Source organism: Euprymna scolopes, chromosome 3 (genome assembly GCF_053919585.1).
Source record: "Euprymna scolopes isolate OS-2025 chromosome 3, ASM5391958v1, whole genome shotgun sequence".
In the NCBI taxonomy this organism is placed as follows: domain Eukaryota; kingdom Metazoa; phylum Mollusca; class Cephalopoda; order Sepiida; family Sepiolidae; genus Euprymna; species Euprymna scolopes.
Genome location: NC_136484.1, coordinates 11555467 through 11562575, shown reverse-complemented (window position 1 = coordinate 11562575; position 7109 = coordinate 11555467). Strand labels below are relative to the sequence as shown.

Here is a 7109-nt window from a genome sequence, read left to right as displayed (position 1 = left end):
TTAGACTTTGTAATTCACTTCAAGGACCCTGCTTTCCCAAATGTACTGACATGCAGAAGATCAAGCGTAACGTGAACCGAGATCTTGCTGCTCAACTCACTACATAGTAACCCTGTAGCTTATGTCCCTGATAGTAGCCATGTTTTGGGTGAAAATCTAATTTTAAAAAATCGTGTCTTGTATTCGATAACTTTCCGGGAATTTCAAACTGCGAAATTTTGTGAAACAGAGATGTTTATCCTGCATTTACAGTAGATTTCAGAATTTGCTTTTTGTGGTTTATCCTAGGAATTTTTTTCACATTGGATGTTATTTTTCAGAAATTACAAATTTCGGGAGTCTATGTTACTTAATTTACAGAAATAGATATTTCATCTATAGCTGAATAAAACGTTTAAATCATTTTTATTTTTGTTAGTATTTATTTAGCAACATAAAAACAACAGATTTTTATGTTGCGCAACAAATAAACGTATTAATTTACCATCACTTCAAAGTTACTTTTTTGTGTTTGGTGAATGTTGCATAATTATTATAGTAAAATAAAAGAAAATATTGATGGAAGTTCATGAATGAGCAGACGGGAAAATCTATGGTTGTTTGTAAAAAATATTAATCTAAAAATTACGAGCATATTTCCAACATCCACATCAAGAGTCACTAGTGCCAATAATGGGCCTGAAGTAGCTGTGACGTTACATCGATGGGAATATTTTCAGAATAGCATCCAAGATGGAAAGAGTAGTTCGTATACTTAATATAATACGAATCCAGATAATCTGTAAATATGGCGATCTCATGAATATAGAATAAATCCTAGGCACGCCCTAAGTCCTTGTTAAATTACCTTAGCAACATTAATGTAATTTCTTTGCAACTAATGATTAATGCTAGCTCATCGATTAACTGAATGATTTAGTTTTATAATCTTGATAAGTTAAGCTCAAATCATTTGAACCACATTTTCCTGAACAATTGGACGACTATTCGGAACATTAAAATATATTAACAAGAGATTATATTAAAAACTAGCGGCGGCGCCTCGTCGGCACACATAACGCCGAGTCAAACACAAAATCGAGTACACTCAACATCAAGTACACTCAACATCTTCTTCCCACTAACGCTTACCTTGTGAACTCGGAGTATGAAGAATTCCCATATGCACAAGAATCATTGAAAAAAACAAAACTACCCTAACTAATGTAAATGATAATGACTAAAACATTGGAAAAAATGATGGTTAAAATTATTACGAACTTGCCAGGATTCGAACCTGGAATATTCTGATCCGTAGTCAAACGCGTTATCCATTGCGCCACAAGTCCTGTCCGTATGTCGATGGATGTTACCGCGACCGACTGTATACAGACTGTGCTAAATTCTGTTGAGATGGGCAGGTAACTTCGACAATTGCACGAAACGGCCCCAAAAAACTTATTTAGGGCTTTTTTTTTTGTGTGTGTGTGTGTGTGTGTGTGTGTGTGTGTGTGTGTGTGTGTGTGTGTGTGTGTGTGTGTGTGACGGCGTTGTATGTTACGAACCATATATTGATATGGACAATCTAGGACTTACATCTTTCAGGTGGAAAAAAATTTTTTTTTTCAATTCGGTGCATCCGTTCGAAAGTTTTATTGGTATATATATATATATATATATATATATATATATATATATATATATATATATATATATATATATATATATATACACACACATAAATAAATGAATAAACATTTAGAATTTTAATTATAGCATAGACGACGTTAGATATATTACTTTGTCATATACGTAGCTTTCGATCCGGATCTTATGTATGGTCTCATATTCATGCAACAGCTGTTAAACATGAATATGTGATGACTCAAATTTAGCAAAAAAAAAAAAGAAAAAAAAGACTGAAAAACATAATTATATTGTTTGATTACCTGCAGAACTGACAATAGTAAGAAAAAAAAATATCCCAATATACATATGCACATGTTTAACGTTTAAATAATCTGTCGCCAAGTTTTATGTGCTTATTGCGCGAAGCAGGTCAACACAAAATTTCGCTATTTAAAGTATCACAGTCATCTATATAACGTGTATATGCGCGTGGTCGTCTAATCTAGTTTTTCTATTATTTGTTAAGTTGATGCATGTGTAACACTCACGACAGTCTTGATGTATTAACAAATACAGTTTAACAACGTATATGTAACATTTACAACAGAAATGGATAAAGAACAGTATAAACATCGAGGTAATCGGGGCTACACACCTTGTCGTCTTTGGTCTTGTTTGACAAAAAGCTGAAAAAGATTAAACCTTCATCAACAATTTCGGATCGTCTTTTCAGCAACTTTATTACAAATTTTTCCTAATTTTTGACTCTTTCTGTTTTGTTCCTGATGATCCGAAGAGCGTATTTCTCTCTCTCGACTCCGACTGCTTCTTGATTATAGAATGATACGTGTCTTTTCCAAGCTCTCTTCTAATGTCCCCGCCAATTTATGTGGTGTCTACGTAAGAATAAGTCAGACTATAGAGGTCATACTATTATACATTATTGCTGTGTTCTTACATTCTTTTCTATTAAACATAACTTAAATAATTTTATCTGCAAATATTTATTTTGCTATGATAACCTTCTATTTTTACAATTATTATAAAGATTAAAACGATAATCGTCGACTAGCAAACCCTTGCCGTAACATTTGGAAGAGTCATGATATATTGGATGATTATTTTCAGCATCTTTGGAAATTTTGGATCATGTTTTGAAGCATATTTTGTCTATCATAAAAGCAAATTCTTTATTTAGGGGCCGTAGTTGATGTTTTCATGACCAAATCATACCCTTCTTTTATTTTTCTCAAGAACGTTTTTCTGCTTTGATTTTCCAGAAGTAAAATTGCCCATGACGTAAATCTCCATTCCGGTATATATTAGTCTACAATAATGCTTGCAAAATACTGAAAATTCCTTTTTCCATATTTTCCATGGATTTTTTACTTTTAATCTGAACACTATTGCAACAATATTTAATCAATTCTGAGTTTCTTTCCAGCAGCCAACTTTCCAACCAATATAGAGTATATGTTACAGTGAAATTGCAACTTCAGCCCTGCATAGTGCATCCCTCTCGGAAAAAAAACGGTGTAAGTCAGAAACCTGTGAAGTTAATGGAATAATAATAATAATAATAATGATAATAATAATAATAATAATAATAATAATAATAATAATAATAATAATGATGATAATAATAATAATAATAATAATAATAATAATAAGTTTGTGCACGAAAATAAGATTTATCAAATAAAAAAGGAGAATAAGTTAGTTTTCCTATGAGAACATTTATTTGTTGTATATTTATTGTTTCCTCAATTTTTTTTTTATTGTTGCGTATATTTCACGTGAAAATAAGGAAATGCACAATAAAACTATCACTTTTTAGTTGTATTAATTATTCGAATAAATATTACTATGAAAAAAGATATTTACAAAAAAGGCAGGATTGGATAAAAACAAAACATAAATATAAATCGTAAAATGCAAATATATTATTTTTTAATAAACATTCCTTTGTAATTGTTAGGTGAAAGTAAATAATAGTTAGAACGCCCTCCCCTTCACATGTTTAGAATATCCTTCTATTAATGACGGTTTTTAAGCAGGATCAGCATTCTGCATAATTATTCAAATGAAAATTATTATTAACAAAATTTGACATAATTTTTACGATTTTGTTTGTAAAAAGATAACTTTTTGAAAATCACTTACTAACAGAAATTCTTTTCTGGAAAATAATTACGGCAAGGACAGTAAACAATATGTTAATAAAAAAAACTAACTTTAATACGATATATAACGTAAGTGAAAAACTGAAAAAAATTGAAACTATAAACACACATTTGGTCGTCAATGTAGAAAGTAGTACTTAACTAAGCATTCACATCTGTTTACATCATTGTCAGATTTTGACTTGATAGTTTTTATATTGATGTTTAGAAAAAATTTGTGCAAATCATGTTGAGTCTATATACACATGTAATTAACCATTAAAATAAGTTATTTGTATATTTATTTACACAATGATCACCACTTATCAAGGCCCGGAAGCCACTCAGGGATAAGGGTTATTGCAAGTATATTACGTTACTGTGGAGATTTGATGAAGTGTTTACTTAAGGGGGCGGTTCATTAGGAATTTGTTAACGTTGGACTTGAAGACATCCAAGTTGCAGTCCGGTGGGAAGCAGGCAGATGGAACAGAGTTCCACAGGCGTGCAGTTCTAAGAAATTAATTGTATTCGCTACATGTTTAGTATTAACTGTATTCGCTAACTACTATAGATTTAAAAAATAGCTCTACTACCTTTGTAACCGCAATCTATGTCGACTAATAATAATTCAAAATAACTTAAATATATTAAATCAATTAACTAATTAGATAAACATAAATAATATGCTAAAATGGAGCAAAAACACTATTACTATAAACGATAGATAACATAAAGCTAATTATTACAACAGATGTCTTTAACGTAATATGCCAATGAGTTTTTTTATGAAAGAAAATTTCCTTTGAATAAAAATAATTTATCAAATAAAAGTTATAATCTACCATTTCAGTATGAATTTTTGAACAAATATATTAAACATATTAATCAAACTGTGAACAGAGAAAGAGTAATAAGGCATATATATATATATATATATATATATATATATATATATATATATTTATATATATAAGAGCAAATAGTTAATAAAACATGTTAAAAACATTTTTAAAAAGAGATAAAAACATATTTAATCAGCGGAGTTTCGAAGAAATACTTTCCTTCTCATCAGAGAGTAGGAATTAGCAAAATGCGGGATCGGATTTTGCATACAAAAGTATTTAATAAAACTGCAAGTAAGTCAAAGATCTTACTTGATAACAAAACGTGAAGCAGAGGGAATACGGCGGAGAAAAAGGTGACTTAACGTGAATGGATATAGTCTGGTGAAAGGTAAAGTATCGAATGACGGTAAAATCCAAAAATATAAATCCAAGAAAGTTAATTAAATTTCATTAAATTTATATATAAATATATAATTATATATATATATATATATATATATATATATATATATATGTTTATACATATATATGTACTTATTTAAATATACAGTGGGTCGAGAAAGGCATCGACACTTTAATTATTTTCGTGTTCCTAAACAAATATCAAATTCATTTGAATGAAAATTCCACTAAATTTGCAACAGATATTACCTATCTTAAATTAAATGGAAATGAATATATACTTAGTTAACACATATTTATTAAGATAAAATCAAATAACCATATGCAAAAGTATTTTACCCACTGTCAAATTTCATTCTTAAACAGTCATTATATCTTTTTACAACATTTCAACAAATCAGAAATTTATTCTTAAGTTGTTATATAATCTTGCTACAATATTTCAGCCAATTTATAATTTTATTCTTAAGTAGTTAGTTCATCTTGCTACAATATGCCAAGCAATCAGTAATTTCATTCTAAATCAGTCATTTAATCTTGCTACACTACTTCAAACAATCAGAAGGCACGCCTATGTTCCGATCTTTACAGGTCAGTTGATATCAGCTCTTAGACACCGCGCATGTTACCTCTTTCTTTATTCTTTAAAATGTTTAAACAAAGGAATTGATTAGTGATATGTGGCAGGAAATCATGTCATGGCAAAAAAAAAGAAAGGAATACAGGAGGATAGTTTCAGAACTAAGTTTGGTGGTGAGTACAGTTGGGGATGTCGTAAGAAAGTGAAAAACAACAGGTAGTAATATAAAAAAAAAGTTGTCGGCCACGTAAATTAAATGGTGTTACTGCTTGTTACATTGCTCGTAATGTAAAGAAAGAACCATTTCTGACTCATTCAGAAACTCAGAAGGATTTTCAGGAAGTAGGTACAAGCAAGCAAGGAAAATATAACGAGATCATAGAATCGTACATGCCTGTATTCGAGATCACTGAGCCAGACACGATTGTTGAGTCCTAGACACGTGAATGTTCGTTTAAAATTTCTATATGAATACCAATGTGAATCGAATGACTTCTTGAAAAAAATTGTTTGGTCAGATGAAACAAAAATAGAGCTTTTGGGAAGAAACGTGCACACGCGTGTATGGAAGAAAAAGGACACATAATTTAAACCATCTAATCCCATTACACTGTAAAATTTGCAGGTGGGAGTGTAATGATTTGGGGCAGGTGTTCTGCAAATGAAGTTGGAGCAATGGAAATCATAAAAGAGAAAATTAATGCAGAAAAATGCACGAATATTTTTTCAACACATCTGCTCAAGAGTGTCGAAAATGTAGAATTGGGCCGTCTCTTTATCTTCCAGCAAGACAGGGATCTCAGGCACAAGGCTAAAACAACTATGAAATGGTTTAAGATTAATAAAATTAGTTGTATAGAGTGGCCTAGACAGTCACCCTACCTAAATCCCATCGAAAATCTATCGATAACTGATGTTAAAGATGCATGTAAGAAATTCCAAGAATTTACTAAGAATTGAAGAAAGTTTGCGAAGAAGAATGGCTGAAATAACCAGCTTTTGGAGGTTGTAAGGGAAAACAGACGATATACAAGTAAATATTAGTAAATATGTTAAATGATTTTCCTATTCTTTATGTGATTTTTCGTTAATAAATAATTGTAAACAAAACCTGTTTTTATTTACGTTTTCTTTTAAGAAAGATAATATCTGTTAAAATATTGGGTGTAAATTCCATTCAAATTAACTTGATATGTTTGTGAGAAATACTAAATTACTTTTGCTACCGACGGTATATATATATATATATATATATATATATATATATATATATATATATATATATATATATATATATATATAATTTAAAGGAGATTAGAATAATAGTCTAAAGAGCTAAGTGTATTTTAATGTAATAGTGAAATTACTAGTTTAATTAAAATACAGGAAATGCTCGTTGTAATTTAGATATATAATAAGCTCGATAGTTAAATGTCCTAGAGCTAATTCAATATTAAGTAATGTGATTTATAATTTAAAAATTAAAAAATTTTTTTTTTTAATTTAAAA

General features: G+C 29.7%; 1 non-coding gene across 1 annotated transcript; it reads right to left on the bottom strand.

The window, feature by feature from the left end:
* Window positions 1-1255: 1255 nt before the first annotated feature.
* Window positions 1256-1328, bottom strand: Trnar-acg (transfer RNA arginine (anticodon ACG)). Its single transcript has one exon. It is a non-coding gene; the product is annotated as a tRNA-Arg (tRNA).
* Window positions 1329-7109: the final 5781 nt, after the last annotated feature.